The sequence below is a fragment of the Jaculus jaculus genome, chromosome X (genome assembly GCF_020740685.1).
Source record: "Jaculus jaculus isolate mJacJac1 chromosome X, mJacJac1.mat.Y.cur, whole genome shotgun sequence".
In the NCBI taxonomy this organism is placed as follows: domain Eukaryota; kingdom Metazoa; phylum Chordata; class Mammalia; order Rodentia; family Dipodidae; genus Jaculus; species Jaculus jaculus.
The window spans coordinates 42462193-42483789 of NC_059125.1; the positions used below are offsets into that span (position 1 = coordinate 42462193).

The window sequence follows — 21597 nt, forward strand, 5'->3', positions numbered from 1 at the left end:
TGCTGGAATCTATCTATTTATCTATCTATCTATCTATCTATCTATCTATCTATCTATCTATCTATCCTCTCTCTCTCTCTCTCTCTCTCTATCTCTATCTCTTTCTCTTTCAGGGCCATTTTGCAGTGTCTCATCCAATTACCACTTTTGGCCCTAATGCCCACTATTCAGAGCAAGCCACTGCTCTGTGTGCTAAAGTCACTCCACTCAACAGTGTGCTTCAGAGTTCCCTCACAGACGGTAAAACTTCTGAGACTCACCGATCTCCCTTGGGGGCTCCATTTCCTGCTAGTGCAGCTCCTGTCCATGACAGCCCATGTTTCCACTGCCAGCGACTATTCATTATTCATCTTAGGCCTCGGGAGCAAGCTCTTTCATGGCCCATATCCAGACAAGGCCAGTAGGTACTCGGCATCACCACCCCTGCCACCAACATAGTAGGATGTGATATGTTCTAGGGTTGGGCTTCACAGGATCAGGATGGCAGAGATCTAGGTTCAATAGTAAGAAGGCAGGAAGGCCTGGGACCACTGTGGGGGAAGCCATTTCATGAAATGTCTTGGTGAAATGTACAAAAGTAGGGGCTATTATGCCCTCTAACTCTCCCTGCGCCCTGGGCGCTTGCATGATCCATTCTGTTGGAGTCCTTTGTGAAAGTGGTTGCTAGTGTCTCAGCCCCCTTGGAGGGGCAATGGAAGACCCAAGGTCAATGGTCACAAAAATGCTTATGAGCAGGGTGTGACGGGTAATCTCTGATTGTCAACGTGACAGAATTTACAATCTTCATGAAAACAAATCTCTGGGCATGCTTGTGAGGGATTTTCTAAACTAGGTTAATTGAAGCGGAAAGACTACCCTAACTGGAGAGCAGCAGCATGAATGGCACCATTCCATAGGCTGGAGACGCAGACTGAGTCAAAAGAAGAAAGCAGTTGGGCATTGGTGGCAGCCAACTTTAATCCCAGCACTAGGGAGGCAGAGGTAGGAGGATCGCTTTGAATTCGAGCCCAGCCTGAGACTACAGAGTGAGTTCCAGATCAGCCTGTGTTAGAGTGAGACCCTGCCTTGAAAAGAGAGAGAGAGAGAGAGAGGGCTGGAGAGATGGCTTAGCGGTTAAGCGCTTGCCTGTGAAGCCTAAGAACCCCGGTTCAAGGCTCGGTTCCCCAGGTCCCACGTTAGCCAGATGCACAAGGGGGCGCACGCGTCTGGAGTTCGTTTGCAGAGGCTGGAAGCCCTGGCGCGCCCATTCTCTCTCTCTCCCTCTATCTGTCTTTCTCTCTGTGTCTGTCACTCTCAAATAAATAAATAAAACATTAAAAAAAATTAAAAAAATTAAAAAAAAAGAAAAGAGAGAGAGAGAGACGCCAGCTGCTGCAGGCTCACGCTGCCATTTCTTCCTCGGGATGATGGACTGTACCCTCAAGCTGTGAGCTAAAATCGACCTTTCTTTCCTTAAGATGCACCTTGTCAGGTATTTATTTGGTAACAGCAATGAGAAAGTAACTAATACACAACTGTGGTCAGCCTGAACACAAACCAAAACCAAACCTCTTAAGCGGTCAGAAACCAATATGAACAAGCAACAACAAACCTTTCCCCAGAATAGCAGGCTTTACTATCCTCAGATGTTTTGTTGCCTTTATCCCCAAACTAGGTAGAGGAGGGAGTCCGTTGAAAAAGATAAAAGTCCCTCAAGAGCTGGGGTGATGGCTCAGTGACTAAAGGCACTTGCTCGCAAAGCCTACTGGCCTTGGTTCAATTCCCCAGCACTGACATAAAGCCAGATGCACAAAGTGGCACATGCATCTGAAATTCATTTGCAGTGGCAAAAGACCCTGGCACACTTGTTCTCTCTAGGATACATATTTAAAATCCTTTCAGACATAAGAAAAAAAAAAAAAAACACTTTAGGCAACTGTTTAGCCCTTCCTAGAGCTTAAAGGAACAAATTTTGATGCAAAAAAAGAGAATAGAAAATACATATGTATCCCCCAAATGGTTCTCCTCTGGCAGAGGACTCCATGTGAGTGCATTTTTTTTTTTTTTTTCAGAGGTAGGGTCTCTGTTGCAGTCCGGTTCGCATTGATGGTAGAAATCACTCAACCAAGAGCAGCTTCTGGGAAAAAGATTTATTTTGGCTTACAGGCTTGAGGGGAAGCTCCACGATGGCAGGGGGAAACGATGGCATGAGCAGAGGGTGGACATCACCCCTGGCCAACATAAGGTGGACCACAGCAACAGGAGGGTGTGCCAAACACTGGCATGGGGAAACTGGCTATAAAGCCCACAAGCCCGCCCCCAACAATACACTCCCTCCAGGAGGCATTAATTCCAAAATATCCATCAGCTGGGAACCTAGCATTCAGAACACCTAAGTTTATGGGGAACACCTGACTCAAACCACCATAGTCTCACTTTGGCTCAGGCTGACCTGGAATTCACTATGTACTCTCAGGATGACCTCAGACTCACGGCGATCCTCTGCCTCTTCTGCCTCCCAAGTGCTGGGATTAAAGGCGTGTGCCACCATGCCCAGATATGAGTGCATTTTTTTTTTATCAGGTGTCAGGTAATCCTCATGTCTCCTGCAAACATTAGTCAAAGCAGCACAAGAAACTGAAATGCCTTTTTCTCTTCTCTGTTCAGCTCACCCCAGGGATTCACATTTTCTCTTAGCCAGTTATTTCCTCCATTTCTACTGGAAGTCAGGCGAGCCAAAAGTCCTCAGAGTGCACATATCTCCCTCATTACACTTATCACATTGTTTTATTTCCGTGTGTAGTTGTGTGTTGAGTGCATGTGCATCTGCTTGTGTGTGCATGTGTGAGTGTTGTTGCTTGTTTTCTTGACACAGAGACTCTCGCTGAGCCTGATACTCACTGAGTCAGCCAGACAATCTAGTCGGCAAGCCCCAGGGATCTCTTGTCTCTGCCTGCCCATCACGTGCCCAGCTTTTATGTGGATGTTGGGGATTCGATTCAAACACAGGTCCTTGTGCTTGCATGGCAAATATTTTACCCACTGAACTCTACGCTGGGTTTCATAATATTTTTAGGTCTGCCTCTTGTAGTAGAGTAAGAACTTCGAAAATGGAGATCACATAGTAATTTTATTTTTCAGACAGGGTTTCATGTAGCAGAGGCTGACCTCAAACTTGCCATGTAGCTGAGCATGACCAACCAACTTCCATTCTCCTGACTCTACCTCCCAAGTTCTGAGATTACATGTTAAGTAAGCGCTCTACCAAATGAGCTGCCCCCTCATCCTGGGACCAGATAGTAATGATGTTTGTACCTGCAGTATGGTTGGCACAGAGTCTGGAAAGAAGGAAGCAAGGGAGAGAGGGAAGAAGAAAGAAAGTGGCATTAGGGTCTTGAGAGAAGAGTACATGAAGAGGAGATTAGGCATGTGAGACATTTATGAAAAGAAAATAGTTCTGACAGAAAATGGGGAAACGGGGAAGCAAAAGACAGGAAGATCCCTCAGACCCGGGATAGGAGTGTCATGTGAAGAAGAGAAGAGAGGAAAGAAAGAAGCTTAGGTGGAGCATCTCAGACTTCAGTACAGTTGAAGGAAGGTTTGGCAAGGCTGGAAGGAAGCCCTTGAGCCAAAGTGCCTGATCAAAGGGCTTCCTGAGTCCCTTGGGAATGGATCTGCCTCTGTCTCCTCTGTACTCAGTTACTAGTAGGGAGGAGGCTGTGGGTGCATGGCCTCAGCACCAACAGTGGTGGAGTTCAAAAGCTGCAGCTAGGGTCCGATATCAATTACATTTCCAACAGAGATCTGAGAAGTAGACTGTCATGACTACTGAGAGAGGGAGGAAAGGAGAAAAGAACAAGGAAGGAAGGGAGGGAAGGAGGGAGGGAGGGAGAAAGGGAAAAGGAAAAGGAAAGAGAAAGGAAGGCAGAAAGTTATGAAGAGTTTTTGTTATTGTTACTTCGTTTGGTTTGATTTGATTTGGGTTGCCTTTCTTTTATTTATTTTTTTTTTTGTTGTTGTTGTTCATTATTTATTTATTTATTTGAGAGCGACAGACACAGAGAGAAAGACAGATAGAGGGAGAGAGAGAGAATGGGCGCACCAGGGCTTCCAGCCTCTGCAAACGAACTCCAGACACGTGCGCCCCCTTGTGCATCTGGCTAACGTGGGACCTGGGGAACCGAGCCTCGAACCGGGGTCCTTAGGCTTCACAGGCAAGCGCCTAACTGCTAAGCCACCTCTCCAGCCCATGGGTTGTTTTTTGAGACAGGGGCTCACTATTTAGATCAGGCTGGCCTAGAACTTGTGATCTTCCTGCCTACACCTCTCAATTGCTCAGATTACAGGTATGTGACACCACGTCCAGTTTATTCAGTACTGGCGATCAAACCCAGAGCTTCATGCATGCTAGGCAAACACTTCATCAACCATGTGGTTATTTCTCTTTCTGAGACTGACATAATTCATCTAATATAGCTATCTCCAGGCGCATTAATTTTTCTGCAAATGAGATGGGTTTCTCTGAAGGCTAGTGAGGTGGGAAGTTTTATATGTTTACTGGCCATTTGCTCTTCATCTTTGTTTAAAATATTCTTATTTATTTATTTGCAAGGAGGTAGGGAGGGAGAGAAAGAACGAGGATGAGTGCACTAGGCCACAGTAAATGAACTCCAGATGCATGCCACTTCGTACATCTGGCTTTACATAGGAACTAGGGTTTGAACCCAAGTAGTTAGGCTCTGCAAGAAAGTGCCTTTAATTGCTGAGCCATCTTTCTAGACTTACGCTTCATCTTTTGAGGACTGTTCATTTCATTAGCTGTTTATTGATTAGGTTGTCTGATTTATTGTTATTTAGTCGTCTGGGTTCTTTGTATATTCTAGATATTAATCATCTGTCAGATGTAGATACATAGCTAGCAAAGATTTTCTGTCATTCTGTAGGCTGTCTCCTCACTTGATTATTTGGGAATTTCATTTCTAAATGGCCCCAGATGTTTCCGAAGTATAACCATATATCAGAAAAAATAGTCACAGCCTCTTGAGAGCTCATATTACCAACCCACACCTAAATCACACCAACCAACCATGACTACTGGTAATCACAGTGCTGAGTTCCCCCACTAGTGGTCCACTTGATGGCTTTCCTTGTGTAGTTTTCCATTCTCCCTCTTCAGTATCCATGTTAGGAAATAAATTCAAGATATCCTCAAATAGGAAAGTCATTTGACCCCTAACCTGGGTCTGTCCATCTGGGTGTTAGAAAATTGTGCTTGGTTCACTAGGAGAAACTCAACTAACTTCTTTCCTGGCCATATGCATATTTATACCTGCTTTGTTCTCAGGTGTGTCCTTAGGACCATCCAAGATACTGAATGACAGTTGTAGAAACCAACATTATTTAGTTCATTTAGTACATAGCAAAATAGTTCATTAGTACAGACATTTTGATTAAACCCATTCTTATGAAATTCTGAGATCTTTAAGAACAGAGGTCACTATTGCTGAAGACTCTACATGCTTGGGCTGCAGGTCAATGGGAAATCAAACTGGAGCTGAGCTGGAAAGCTCTTCCTTCTTTTTAAATATTTTTTATTATTATTTGAGAGCGACAGACATAGAGAGAAAGACAGATAGAGGGAGAGAGAGAGAATGGGCACTCCAGGGCTTCCAGCCTCTGCAAATGAACTCCAGACACGTGCGCCCCCTTGTGCATCTGGCTAACGTGGGACCTGGGGAAGCGAGCCTCGAACTGGGGTCCTTAGGCTTCACAGGCAAGCGCTTAACTGCTAAGCCATCTCTCCAGCCCTCTTCCTTCTTAACGAACTGTCAGAATGCTAGAAAAAGCTATGCTGCATGCAGCCTTTTGGGGGAGAGAAATCATCAGTGCTATTAACTAGTGGATTCTTCAAGTCTTAACTGTTGGCCAGCCAGGCCACATTGCCAACTGGTGCAATAGTGGCATGTCTGTTATGAGAGAAACCAACTGCTTTCTTAGTGGGCTGGAGACTTCCTCATTAGGAGGGAATTTATGCCATCCCCAGTACCAAAAACCTAGTCAAGTTCTGGGTGTGGTGGTGCACGCCTTTAATCCCAGAACTTGGGAGGCAGAGGTAGGAGGATGGCCATGAGTTTGAGGTCACCCTGAGATGACATAGCGAATTCCAGGTCAGCCTGAGTTAGAGCGAGACCATACCTCAACAAATAACAAAACAAATACAAAAACAAAAAACAAAACAAAACATAAAACCTAGTCAAAATCCTATGGCTGGTGAGATCATTAACCCTAAGGGAGTAACAACTACTGTTGTCTGGCTAAATGTATAGATTATGCCCACCAAACTCGCCTCTAAACACATGATTATGATGATATATTAATGTTACTATTTATTTTATTTTACTTTTTATTTATTTGAGAAAGAAAATGGGCATGCCAGGGCCTCTAGCTACTGCAAAAAAAAAAAAGAAAAAAACCTCCATATGCATGCTCTGCTTTGTGCATCTGCCTTTATGTGGGTACTGGAGAATTGAACTCAAGTCCATAGGTTTTTCAGGTAAGCACCTTAACTGATGAGCCATCTCCAGTCTACTCTTACTTTTGGTTAGAGAAGTTTCTCTTTTCAGATGATGATGACCACTGGGGTACTTCAAAACACACTATAGTTCTGAGAAGTGACAGTGGAGTGTACCGCACTGAGACATCTCTATGATAGCCTCCAAAGCTCAGGGGCCATTGTGAAAGAGGTGGAGGAAAGAATGTAAAACCAAAGGAAGGGGAGGAGTGCTTATAATACTTACTTCCAGACACAAAGTGGCCTTGATATGAGTGACCTCATAGTGGCTGACACTATCTACACAAGACCTGCAAAATAGGAATTAAAAAAAAAAAAACAATTATGGCACCCAAACAGAAGAGAGAATATTTGGAAATAAGGAAGGATTTAGTGGAGGGGGGTTGGGATGGGAAAATGGAAGGTGATGAGGGGGATTATAATCATGGTAAAATGTCTGTATTTATGGAAGCTGTTAATAAATAGTTTTAAAAAATATTTTATTTATTTGTTTACTTATTTTAGACAGAGATAGATAGATAGACAGAGTGAGTAGGGGTGTACCAGGGCCTCTAACCACTGCAAGCGAAGTCCAGATGCATGTGCCACCTTGTGCATCTGGCTTACGGGGGTTCTAGGGAACTGAACCTGGGTCCTTAGGCCTCACAGGCAAGTACCTTAACTGCTAAGCCATTTCTCCAGCCCTAAATAGTTAAAAAAATAAAGAATAGAGGTCAGCCAGGCATAGTGGGTCACACTTTAATCCTAGCAGAGGTAGGGAGGTAGAAGTAGGAGGATGTCTTTGAGTTCTAGATTAGCTTGGGGTAGGCTGAGACCCTGCCTTGGGAAGAATAAAAGAATACAGGGGCTGGAGAGGGGCCTACGAACCCTAAGGACCCTGGCTTGATTCTCCAGGTCCCATGTAAGCCAGATGCACATGGTGGCACATGCATCTGGAGTTCATGTGCAGTGGTTAGAGGCTCTGGCATGCCCATGTTCACTCTCTCTCTCTAAGAAATAAAATAAAAATATATTTTTAAAAAGAATAGAGGTCATTGTTAACCTTTCTGTTCCCAGTCTTACCTTGTCCTTGACATGCAATAGGTATTTAATAAGTGCTAGTAAGGAGCAATTAGGTCATTTGACCCAATTCATCGTGCTTTCCATGATGAGGCAACATAACTGCATAGCTTGTGAGGTTTGTTTTGTTTTTGAAATTCTTGTACTTTGATTTAGGGCTCAGGCATGTCCAGTGTGCAGCCCCAACGCTGTATGGGGCTGAGGGTAGCTATGAATGTGAATGTGGCCCAATACAAAACCGCAAACTTGGGGCTGGGGAGAGGAGTCAGTGGCTCAAGATTCTTGCTTGCAAAGCCTGCCAGGCTGAGTTTGATTCTCCAATATATATCCAGATACCCCACATATACCCAGATACACAATGAGGCACATGCATCTGGAGTTCATTTACAAGGAGTAAGATGCCCTGGTGCACCCATATTTCTCTCTCTCCCTCTCTCTCTCTCTATGTCTGTTTGTATCTTACACAAATAAACAAATAAAAAGTTTTTTTTTTTAATATGGTAAACTTTCAGGTCATGGTGATGGACACCTCTAATCACAGTACCTGAGAGGCTGAGGTAGGAGGATCGGTGTGAGTTTGAGGCCTCCCTGAGATTACATAGGAATTCCAGGCCATACTTGACTGGAGGGAAACAAAACAAACAGAAAAAATGCTAAAGTTGCTGTGTGTGTTGGCACACACCTTTTATCTCAGAACTTGGGAGGCTGAGGGTGGGGGATAGTTCAGTGTGAGTTTGAGGCTGGCCTGGGACTACAAAGTGAGTGCCAGGACAGTTTGGGTAGAGCAAGATCCTACCTCGGAAAAACAAAACAAAAAATAAATTAATAAACTTACTTAAAACATTCAGAGATTATTTTGTGATTTTATTTCTTTGGCAATTTGTACACATGCACATGATGCATTCTGATCATAATGCCTTACGATTGTATAGTAGACATTCAATGCGCCTGGAAGTGACTACCTTTCCTCATTGTTTTTGCTCCTTTGTCAGAGATCAACTCACTGCATTTATGTGAATCTGTTCCTCTGTTGATTTACCTATCCTTTCACCTATACCATGCTTACGATGGTTTTATAGCAACTCTTGAAGTTGGGTAGTGTCAGTGTTCTGACTTTTGTTTTTACTCCTTCAATATTTCAAGTTGGCTGTTCTGGGTATTTTGCCTATCCATATCAACTTTAGAATCAGCTTGCCAATAACTACAAAATAGCTTGCCGAGGGTTTGATTGGGATTGCATTGAATCAGTTGATCTGGCGAAGTGGAAGTGAAACTAGGGTTTCTACCTTGGGGTGTGCTTACATCAGTCATTTCTTTTAAGACCTTCAATTGAGTGAATAAGACCTACCCACATCTTGGAAGGTAATCTGCTTTATCCAAAGTCTACTGATTTAAATGCTAGTAACATCTAAACACCCATTCTCCCTCCCTCTCTCTCTCTCTCTCTGCTTGAAAATAAATAAATAAAACATATTTAAGCCGGGCGTGGTGACACACATCTTTAATCCCAGCACTCGGGAGGCAGAGGGGGGAGGATCGCCATTGAGTTCAAGGCCACCCTGAGACTACATAGTGAATTCCAGGTCAGCCTGAGCTAGAGTGAAGCCCTACCTCCAAAAACCAATATATATATATATATATATATATATATATACACATACATATATATATACATATATATAATATATTATATATAATTATATGTTATATATTATGTATTATATAATATATATTATATAATATATAATAAATTATATATATATATATACATATAAACTTTAGCATTTTTTCTGTTTGTTTTGTTTCCCTCCAGTCAAGTATGGCCTGGAATTCCCTATGTAATATATATATATATGTATATATATTTAAAACTCTCCTGGCCTAGCTTCAAACTCATTATGCCCAAGGATGGCCTTGGTCTTCTCATCTGCCTAGCCCCACCTCCCTAGTGCTGGGGATTGAACCCGCTGCACCCAGTTTATAGTATAATGGGAATTGAACCCAGGGCTTTGTGTATGCTACACAAACCCTGTACACATATCTCCAGCCCACAAACAAAGATCTTCACAGAGTAATGTCTATGCTGATGCTGAACAAACCACATAGCATTATAGCCTAACTACACTGATATGCAAAATTAACATTTATTTTATATATATATATATATATATATATATATATATATATATATATAGTAAAGTATTTTTATTTTTGTCATTTTCAAATAGAATTTGTTTTTGTTCATGCCTACCACCCTTCCTACTTTTCCTCTTCCTCCCAACTGTCTTACCCTGTATTTTCTGTCCTGTTTGTTGCAGAACTTTCCTGAAAAGATCACTCCAATGCTAGCATGACTGAAAGTAGAGTTTATTTCCCAGGGAACAAAGTTGGTATCGCTCCCCAAAGTAACTTTAGTGTTAAGCTGCTATTTTACTTTAATCACTGCTCATAGCAGAGGGGAGGGTGTGAGCAAGCAAGTGGGCAATTTTTCAAAACATACATATGAATCAACATGCGTTTGAATCATGTAGTCGGGTTGTCCTCACCATGAGCTCTGTTTTAGTCTAAACTCTCCTTCCCTCTTATCATCCCTCTGGGTCCCCGCTAGACAGTTCTTTCTTTGGGATTCCTTCAGCTATGACAGAGATAAGCTCCTCAGCAGTGAACTCTTACAGTGACTTCGTGCGTCAGTCCAGCTTTCAGCTTCTTTTCCACTACATTTCCCTTCACTTCCCAGTCATAATCCCTTATGATCTAACATGGAACTTTCCCAACCGGGCACAGCAAACACCAGTAGGCCTGGTGGACACCATGTCCATTTTTTAAAATTATTATTATTATTTCTGTTTTTAATTTTTTTTATTTTTATTTATTTGAGAGCAACAGACAGAGACAAAGATGCAGATAGAGAGAGGGAGGAGAGTGAGTGTGCCAGGGCTTCCAGCCACTGCAAACGAACTCCAGACACGTGCGCCCCCTTGTGCATCTGGCTAACGTGGGACCTGGGGAACCGAGCCTCGAACCGGGGTCCTTAGGCTTCACAGGCAAGCGCTTAACCGCTAAGCCACCTCTCCAACCCAATGTCCATTTTTTTTGTATAGCTCACATTGAATTCCTCAATCTTCTTTCATGCATAGACTAGTCAGTTTCCAGGGTGACTAGAGCAAGGTGTAGTCTCCTTGTGAGGGGCAGGTGTCTTCTGGAGCTTGACTTGAAGGGGACCCTCTGGGTTCCTGGTAATCTGTTAGCTCCTACAATCAGCTGAGAACACTTGTCCTTTTGACTCTGGTGTAATGAATCTACATCCCTTAGCTGACGGGTATGGGCCCGATTCCCTGAGGCTATGTGGGTCCTCTTGTGTTACAAATTTTAGGGGAGAACCATGAATGGCAGGATAATCTGTTTTACCTCTATAAATCTGAGTAAAGAGATACCTTCGAACAATCAGCACCACCCACATCAGCAAATACAAACAGCGACAACTCTAAGTGGTTTTTACATGTTAAGACTGGGGTCTGAGATCTGTTCTTAGTGATATTCCTCCTTTAATAATTATCAGGTATACATTGGACTAATAGAAATCAATAGCTATCAGGTAAACATAACCAGCGAGGACAATTTTGGAATTTATATTTAAAGGCAAACAGCGGCTGGGGACAGGCAGAGGCAGGAGGCATGAGTTAATGTTGGAGTTTAGTACTGTAAGCCAGCACCAGACAGGGGAGCCTGCTAGTCTATTTGTTTATATTATGTTTTGTAATCATATTTTCTTTTTTTTTTATTGGTTTTCTGAGGTAGGGTCTCACTCTAGCCCAGGCTGACCTGGAATTCACTATGGAGTCTCAGGGTGGCCTCGAACTCATGGCGATCCTCCTACCTCTACCTCCCGAGTGCTGGGATTAAAGGCATGCACCACCACGCCCGGCTTAATTATATTTTCTTACTGAGTAATTAAGACCATGCAGGCTGCCAAAATTAACTATGTATTATATTTTGGAGGTCAATAGTGGCTCTGTAGAAGAGACTTTTAGGGACCTGTGAGGAGTTCTATGACTCCCAGAATTGTCATCTGCTAGGATAAGTGAAGGCCATGATGGTTGACCAAGTGGCCCTCCCTCTTTTGGGAAGCCTGGAGGATTGATTTTCCTCCGATGTGACTCTCCTGTTGCAGATACACTGACTTGGAATTCATCTCCGGATCTGCATATCCTCCCTGATCAAGAAGCCAGGTAAGGGCTGGAGAGATGGTTTAGCGGTTAAGCGCTTGCCTGTGAAGCCTAAGGACCCCAGTTCGAGGCTCGGTTCCCCAGGTCCCACGTTAGCCAGATGCACAAGGGGGCGCACGCGTCTGGGGTTTGTTTGCAGTGGCTGGAAGCCCTGGCATGCCCATTCTCTCTCTCTCTCTCTCTATCTGCCTCTTTCTCTCTCTGTCACTCAAATACATAAATAAAAATGAACAAAAAAAATTAAAAAAAAAAAAGAAGCCAGGTAACTTACCAGAGGCTAGAAGCTAGCAAGTGTCCCATCATCTCCTGTGGCCTTCTGAGCTGGGAGCAGGAACCAAAATATTTGTTGTCCTTTTATCTCCAATGTTTCCAATTGACTTTGGCTTCTACATATGGTTATTAATCACTCAGAGAGACGGTACACATCTGATCATCAAAACAGGTCTAGCTAACAAAGTGCAGAACATATCTGGTTAGCAAAGCAGATGTGGTCAGAGAATGGCACAAAAGTTTAAAACCATTCTGATTAGCATTTAACATTAGTTGTCAGGTGACAGTGTGAGGTATATCTGGAACATAGAAAGCATACACATTGTATCTTTTTATTTTTATTTATTTATTTGAGAGTGACACACAGAGAGAGAAAGAGCGAAAAAGAGAGAGAGAGAGAATGGGCACACCAAGGCCTCCAGCCACTGCAAACGAACTCCAGATGTATGTGCCCCCCTGTGCACTGTGGGTCCTGGGGAATTGAGCCTTGAACCAGGGTCCTTAGGCTTCACAGGCAAGCATTCAGCCACTAAGCCATCTCTCCAGCCCCCACATTTTATCTTTTAAGAATCTGTCTGTTGTAAGTACAGGCAGAACATTTTTGTGCCCTGAAAACATGTTTTACCAATCTTTAAATCAATTGATTTAATCTAGAAATTGTATGTCAGGAAAAGACGAGACAGTATAAAAACTTGGCACCTGTGTTTGAAAACAGCTTTGGCTAGTCTATGCACCTATGCAAGTAACAGTTACTCCCCAAACTGGAAATAGGCAGCAGAGTTTTGTTATTTTTTTTTAAATTTCATTTATTTATTTGCAAGGGGAGAGAGAAGAGAGACAGAAAGAATGGGCATGCCAGGGCCTCTAGCCACTGCAAACTAACTCCAGACACATGTGCCCCTTGTGCATCTGGTTTATGTGGATCCTGGGGAATCAAACCTGGGTCCTTTGGCTTCACAGGCAAATGCCTTAAGCACCAAGCTACCTCTCCAGCCCCCAAGCAGAGTTTAAGATCATTTTTTTTTTACAGCAGGAAACATGTCTTAAGTATCATTATATCTATAAGCAATGAACTTAAGATACAAGAAATGAGACAATTCCTTAAGTAAAACTTTGACTGAGAATGATTATACATAGCTTAAGAATAAAGCCAAACCTGGTCATTGTTGAGCTGAACTAGGCCTGATTTTAACATACATTAGAGACTTTTTGACAGACACAAAGTAATTTCTTTTTTTTAATTAATTAATTTATTTGAGAGCGACAGAGAGAGAAAGAGGGAGAGAGAAAGAGAGAGAGAGAATGCGTGCAGCAGAGCCTCCAGCCACTGCAAACAAACTCCAGATGCATGTGCTCCTTTGTGCATCTGGCTTCCATGGGTCCTGGGGAATTGAGCCTCGAACCGGGGTCCTTAGGCTTCACAGGCAAGTGCTTAACCACTAAGCTATCTCTCAAGCCCCAAAATAATTTCTTAAGCAAGTACCTTTAACCCCTTAACCTTTTTACAGCTTAACATAAGGAAATATTTAGGACTATTAGAATATATAAAACTTAGACTATATTAACTACATTAACATTGTTTGTATAAAGTAGGTTTCCCCAAGACATGGGGAGCTTCCTCAGTTTTCTCGTTTTTGTCTTTGCTCTGGAGAGCTGCCTCAGCCACAGCATGGGAGAGCAAGCAAGACAGATGAGTTTCTCCAGGTTTCTAGCATCCGCCTGGGACTGGCCCCAGAACTTAACTATTCCTGATTGACCTCTTGCCCCTGGAGAAAGCAGAAGGACAGCATAGCCCTTTTCTACAAGTGTGGAGAGGCTCTCCCTCCTCTTCTGGTAGGTATGTGGTCGGTTTTAGGGCTTGAGTGGCTTTCACTCACATTTGGGGATTTTACAGCATTTTTTTTCAGAGCCCCAAACCATGAAAAACCAAGGCTGGAACTCCTGGTATTAGCATAGAGTCAGAAGCAATTTTAACATGGGTAGCCCCTCAGATCTGGCCAAGCATCTCATCTACATTAAGCTTAGAGGCCTTTGCCAAACTTTGCAGAGAGACTTCCACCTTGGTTCAACTCCTTCCATCATTTAATCTCTTCCTCAGTTTCGGGCCCTGGTGTGGTGAAATTCCCCAATAGCCCAGACAGCTCTCTTTCCAGTGGAGAGGTTACTCTTTCCCAGCATCCTCACCAGCATCTGTTGACTATGTTCTTGATCGATGGCCATTCTGACTGGGGTAAAATGGAATATCAAAGTTGTTTTGGTTTGCATTTCCCTGATGGCTAGCAGTGTTGAACATAGTCTTAAGTACTTGTTGGTTAGTTGTATTGATACATTTATATCTGTAGGCTAAAGTCTCCAAAATGGGACAACTGTGTCAAAGAGTATATGCACCTTTAATTTTTTTTCAAAGCAGGATCTCACCTAGCCCAGGCTGACCTGAAACTCACTCTGTAGCTCAGGCTGGCCTCAAATTCATGGCAATCCTCCTACCTCTGCCTCACAAGTGCTGGGATTAAAGGTATGCACCATGGGTCCTGGCTGTATCTTCGATTTTTTTTAAATTTATCTATTTGCATGCACATGTGCACACATGTGTGTGTGTGTGCACATGCGTGCACATGTGCACGTGTACTTGTCACTGCAAAAGTCAGATGCTGTACCACTTTTTGCATATGGATGGCTAGGGAAATTGGATCTGGGCCAGGCTTGTAATCAAGTGAACTGCTGAGCCATTTTTTTTTTTTTAGCCCTGTATCTTTGCTTTTAGTAGGTCCCACCAAATTATGTTCTTCAAATATTACAACAATTCTTTCTCCAACCAGAAGTTAAAGTACATGTTTTCTCCACATCATCATCAACATTAGTATTAAACTTTTCCTGATGGGTGAAAATGTAATCCTGTGTGTGTGTGTGTGTGTGTGTGTGTGTGTGTGTGCTTGTGTGTATGTTTTTATTTTTTATTTTTTTAACAATGAGACATATACAGCTTTATTAATACTTTGTAACAAGCCACACTCTGACAGAGTGACACATTCCTTATCTTAGCAGGAAGCAAATAGTGTGTGAAAAGTCTCTTTCCAAGATCTGAAATCAAGTGACCCTGAGCTCACATCTCAATGTCTCCGAGAGAAGGGCTCTTGCTGCGAGGCCGCTGGTGTCCAGGTACCTTTGCCCTCCTCCCAGAGGAGGCTTGTATGACCCTCATCTACATCAGACAGGGCTCTGAAAGCAATTCTGCCTAGATAGGGCTGCCCTGAGATTGGCCCTTTCCTCCTATAAAAGGGACATCACAGGTTAAGACTTTGTCAGAAATTGGGTTCCATTCAATGTAACTTAGCTTCCAGTAAATTTGCTGAAACAGGATACACTTATTGAACATGGCACTGCGTTATTAATGGTTCTTCCTCTTTCCTCACTCAGATCTTTACCACTGTCGTGGTGTTTAAGCCATATTTCTCACACTGCTCCCTTCTGGGGGACTGAGGGATGGAGAACCACTCTCCAACTCAGACCTCTGAGGCTCTTCCTGCAGATGTGTACATATCTAAGTGGTATCACAGTTGCTATAGGAACAGCAGTTTTGCTCTGCAGAGTAGAGCCTGGGCCTTTTGTTTTCCATCTTCTTGGGCTAAGAGAACCTGGCAATTAAGCTACTCCTACGGAGAGCACTCCACGGTGGACTGGAAGTCACATTCACAGGCTTCCAACAGGCGATATTCCTCCATTTTATTTGCAACATAGTATATATGGGCCCATTTGGACAGAGGATGTGGTTATGACCCTGCCTGCCTATCTGTGTACTATGTGACCCTCCTACTGGCCACAGTCAATGGTCCACAAAGAGATTATAGTCTCCCACGTTCCTCAGAGCTGCTCACTGAGATCATTCTCAGTATTTTGTTGCCCAAATTGCAACAGAAAGCCAATGTCAAGTCCTAAGCCACCTAGATATCTGCTCTGCACATTTCCCTTAGAAACACTGTTGAAAATGCAAAGAAAAGTCCCTTTGTTGTTTTTTGCAGAAGCAATACAAGAAAGCCTGTCTAAACTCAGCACTATGCACAAACAGACACGCGTGCTTGCACACACATGGAGTTGGGAATCAAAGAATCATCAGGTACATAGTTAGGGAAGCATAGAGAAAAGCTGGTACGAGGAGATGGAGATTGGATCAGCTCACGATGTTGGAATGTTACAGTAATGGTGTGGGTATGGTTCTTACAAAAAGGGGTGAGTGGGCAAAGGATGATAAAACCAGGTTACTAGAGAGGTTCAGTGGCCATGCATGAGTGAAAGATAGTGGAAGTCAGTTGAGGGTATGAAATGTTCTGTTTATGGAGTGGTCATCTGAAGGAAGAGGGATTTGCATGGTCCAAGGGAGGAACATCTGCTTAGCAGGACACCTCCATGGTCTGGTGTCCATCCAGGATATCGGGGGACTCACAGGACTCCCGAGTTCCATCTGACTGGTTACTGGTCACAGACCTGCTGAAAGGACTTTCTCCAGAACAGATGCTGCTCGAAGTTGAGTTGGTCATGACCAGGCGAGCTGGGTCACGCTGGCAGATGGGACTGAACTACTTGAGGGAGTCCTCCACAATCTGCCATCTTTAGAAAAGTTGTATTTATAGGGTTGAGGCGAGAATTACATTCAACCACAGCCTCCACGGCAGATGAATTGTCCCCCACTACCAGTAAAGTAGAGCACTTTAATGTTTTTAATCTGTTATCATTTTGGCCCAGTATAGGTCTTTCAATCTCCAGGTCTCTGCGTCCATTATAGGAGCTCAGGAAGAGCTGCAGGTTTTCTTGGTTGATATCTTGGGCAATATGCAGTCTGTAGGTTTGAATCAGGTCCAGGTTGGCCTGCAACGCTTCCTGCCCAAAGTGATGAGCCAAAATTATGTCCACAATATTGGTCGTCAAGCCTGAGAGCGCAAATCTGCTGAGGATGTAGGCTCCCGCTCCAACTCCAATACCAATGATGCCTTTCACACTTAGGTGTGTAAGAACAGAAGGCAGCATTTCAGCCAGCTCATCCATAGCGGGGAACTGATACCCTGTGGGGAAGGAGGCTGCCCCTTCCTGTTGGCCTGGGGCATCCACATGACAGACAGCAAAATGTTGAGTGATTTCTTGCATATCCTCGAAGTTGAAGAAGGTGTTGAAACAGGATTTATGGCTGAGGCCAATATCATGATATGTCAGGATAACTGATCTGTTTCCCTTTGGTAAGCCTCGTATGGCGACATGAACCACACCATGAGTTGTTTCTATGTCATGTTCCTGACAGTCAAAGTCCTGGAAGTTTCGTGTACCATTCTTATCATTTAGAAGTGGCTTGATCTCTGTGAGTTGAACATCCTGAAGTTCATCCATAGGACAGTTCAGAATAGAGGAGGCCCAAGAATAAACTAGTAACTCTGAGGCGCGAGCGCGGTCAGCCAGCGGTGGCGGCGCTGGAAGCTACGAGGGGCAGGGGAGGCCTTGTGTATGTTTTTAAATATTTTTATTTACTTGCAAGCAGACAGAGAGAATGAGAATGGGTGTGCCAGGGCCTCCTGCCACTGCAAATGAACTCCAGATGCATGTGCTACATTGTGCATCTGGTTTTATATGGACGCTAAGGAATCAAACCCAGGCCATTAGGCTTTGCAAAAAAAATGTCTTAACTGCTGAGCCATCTCTTCATCCTGTTGAATTTTCTTTTTAATATTTTTTTAGGAAGAAAGAATTGGCACTCCAGAGCCTCATCCACAGAAATTGAACTCCAGACGCTTGCATCACCTAGTGGGCATGTATGACCTTGTGCTTGCCTTACCTTTGTGGCCTGGCTTATGTGGGATCTGGAGAGAGATTGGATATAATTCCTTAGGCTTCTCAGGCAAGCACCTTAATTGCTAAGCAATCTCTCCAGCCCAAACGAATTTTTTGGAGGAGGTCTCACTTTAGCCTAGGTTGGCCTCAAACTCACAGAGATCCTCCTACCAGCCTCCTGATTTCTGGGCTTAAAGGCATGAACCCCACACCTGGCTTTTTTTTTTTTTTTTGAGACTTATGTGTGTGTTTGTGAGCTCTCTTGCCATGGTGCGCATGAGGAGGTCAGGGGACAACTTTTGAGCCTGTTCTCATTTGAGGCAAGGTTTCTCTGGATCTTGTTCTGCTGTTCTTTTTGCTGTGCTTGCTGAGATTCCAGAAAATACTTTTATCTTCACCTCCCATTTCGCAGGCAATGTGCTGGGCTTCAAGCTTTTTATGTGGGATCTGAGGAGCAAGCTCATTTCTGAGCCTGGAGCAATAAGTGCTGATCCTCCAAGCCACCTTCCCATCCCCATACTTTCCGATTTTTAAGCTATTGTAAAGCTGATAACAAAATGTACCACCTTAACAATTTGAAGTATAGTTCCTCAGAGTTAAGTCCATTCACATAGCAACATCTCTAGAACTCTTCATCTTTCTTTAAAAAAAAAAAAAAAAAAAAAACTATACCCAGGCTGAAGAGTTGGCTTAGTGGCTAAGGAGCTTATCTGCAAAGCCAAAGGACCCAGGTTCGATTTCCCAGGACTTGTGTAAGCCAGATGCACAAGATGGTGCATATGTCTGCATTTGGAGTTTGTTTGCACCAACTGGAGGCTTTGGCATGCCTATTCTCTCTCTTATCTGCCTTTTTCTTTCTCTCTCACATAAATAAAAATAAATAAAATTAAAATTAAAATGTTTTAAGAACTCTTCTCGGGGCTGGAGAGATGGCTTAGCAGTAAAGCGCTTGCCTGTGAAGCCTAAGGACCCCAGTTCAAGGCTCAATTCCCCAGGACCCACATTAGCCAGATGCACAAGGGAGCGCACGCATCTGGAGTTCCTTTGCAGTGGCTGGAGGCCCTGGCATGCCCTTTCTCTCTCTATCTACCTCTTTCTCTCTCTGTCTGTCACTCTCAAATAAATAAATAAAAATGAACAAAAAAAATTAAAAAGTTGTAAAAACAGAATTCTTTTCTACTCACTAAACAATAGCCCATTATACCATTCTGCTTTCTAGTGCTAAGACCTGGGCTACTCTAGGTACTTTGTATGAGTGGAATTATACAGTATTTGTACTTTTGTGATTGTCTGGTTTCACTTAGCATAGTGTCTTTAGGGCTTGTCTGTATTGTAGGATATACTGTCATCTACTTCCTCCCAGAGACTGAATAATATTCCATTGTCTGGACTGTCACATTTTGCCTATTCATTCATCTGTAAAATGGACACTTAGATTGCTTCCACCTTTTGACTATTGTGAATACCGCTTCTATGGAAATAATCTTTCAACAGGATTGTTTTGAGATACTGTCTTCAACCATGTCGAGCATATACCCAGTAGAATTGCTAGGTCATATGTCATTCTATTTTGAGGGACCGCCATACTATTTTCCATTACAGCAATACCACTTTACATTCTCACTAATGGTGCACAAAAGGGCGCCAGTTTCTCTATATCCTTGCCAACATTTTTTATTTTCTGCTTTTTGGGGGGGGGGGACCAAAATTTATGACTTTTAATTTGTTCTAAAGTAACTGAAGCAAAACTCATAATATTCAGCATTCTTTTATAACAGTCATCCTCAAAGCAAAATAAAACAAAACAAAAACCTACTGGTAGGAAAAATAGTTTTGTATATAGGATCAAGCAATATAAATTCAGAACTTACAAATAAGGTTTAGCTATTATTATTATTATTATTATTATTATTATTATTTTGGTTTATCCAGGTAGGGTCTCGTTCTCATACAGGCTGACCTGGAATTCACTATGTAGTCCCAGGATGGTCTTGAACTCACAGCAATCCTCCTACCTCTGCCTCCCAAGTACTTAGATTAAAGGCATGCACCACCATGGCCAGCTATGTTTATTTTTTAGAAATGTTTTGCTTATTTGTCAAGAGGAAGGGAGGGAAAGAGAGAGAGAGTTAATAAATATGAATGGGCTTGCCAGGGCCTCTTGCCATTACAAACACCAGATACAAGTGCCATCTTTGTGCATTTGGCTTTATGTGGGTACTAGGGAGTCTAACCCACACAAATGCCTTTAACCTTTGAGCCATTTCTCCAGCCCCCTAGTTTTATTTTTTCAAAAAACCCCACCCTCCTGTTTTTTTTTTAACATATGCATGCATAGTTATAATCTGCATCTTATGTATCAGATACTGATATTTTTCTTAGTTTTTTATTTACTTACATATTTGGTGTGTGTGTATGTGTGTATGCTTGTCCATGTGTGTGAGTGTGTGGGCATATGTGCCACAGTGGGTGTGTGGTCAGAGGACCATCTTCTACCTCATTTTAAAAAATACTTTATTTTTGGGCTGGAGAGATGGCTTAGCGGTTAAGCACTTGCCTGTGAAGCCTAAGGACCCCGGTTCGAGGCTCGGTTCCCCAGGTCCCACGTTAGCCAGATGCACAAGGGGGCGCACGCGTCTGGAGTTCGTTTGCAGAGGCTGGAAGCCCTGGCACGCCCATTCTCTCTCTCTCCCTCTATCTGTCTTTCTCTCTGTGTCTGTTGTTCTCAAATAAATAAATAAATAATTTTAAAAAATACTTTATTTTTATTTATTTGAAAGAGAAAGAGGGAAAGAGGAAGCTAGACAGAGAGAGAATGGGCATACAAGGGCGTTCAGCCACTGCAAACAAACTCCAGATGCACATGCCACCTTGTACATCTGGCCTATGTGGGTCCTAGGGAATTGAACCTGGGTCCTTTGGTTTCATAGGCAAGTGCCTTAACCACTGCCCTACCTTTTTTTTTTTTTTACACGTGCATACATGTGGTGTGATGTACAGGTGTATGTGCCCATGTACTTGCCTGCAGTGGAATGTCAAATGTCCCACTCCATCATGCTTCTCCTGGTTCTCATTGGAGCCAATTTCTTAATGATCCTGGAGCATGCCTTAGCTCCAGTGACTCTCATGTCTCCCTACTTCCCTATGGGCTTGGCTGTTTATGTGGGTCCTGGGAATTGAACTTCAGTCATCTCTCAGTCCTCCTCAGACTCTCATGCTTGCATAGGAAGTGCTTTTAACTGCTGAGCCATCTCCCCAGCCACTACCTCATTTTTTGAGGTAGAATTTCTTGTTCATTCTTTTTGTTACTGAGCTTCTGATTTTCCTGACTTTGTCTCCCTTCTCACTGTAGGTACGCTGGGATTCCAGAAGCCTGCCACAGCTTCTGCTTTACCTGGAGTCTGGGCATCAAGCTCAGGTACTCAGGCCTGAGCAGCAAGTGCTTTAGCCAATGGACCATGTCCATAGCCCCAGCTGCTAATATTTTTATATGAATCGCTTATTTACAACTTATAGTTCTCACCTACTTTCTACTGAACTGCTTTGTGTGTGTGTGTGTGTATATTGTACTGGGGATTGAATCCATGCTAGTTAACTGCTGTACCGTTGAGTTATATCTCCAACCCTCTTTTTACTTTTTATTTTGAGGTAGTGTTTCATTAAGGTACTTGGGGTAGC

The 21597-nt window shown here is 43.1% G+C and overlaps 1 pseudogene; it reads right to left on the reverse strand.

Moving 5' to 3' along the window:
• Positions 1-16167: 16167 nt before the first annotated feature.
• On the reverse strand, positions 16168-17551 carry LOC123456646 (annotated as a pseudogene).
• Between the last annotated feature and the right edge of the window lie 4046 nt (positions 17552-21597).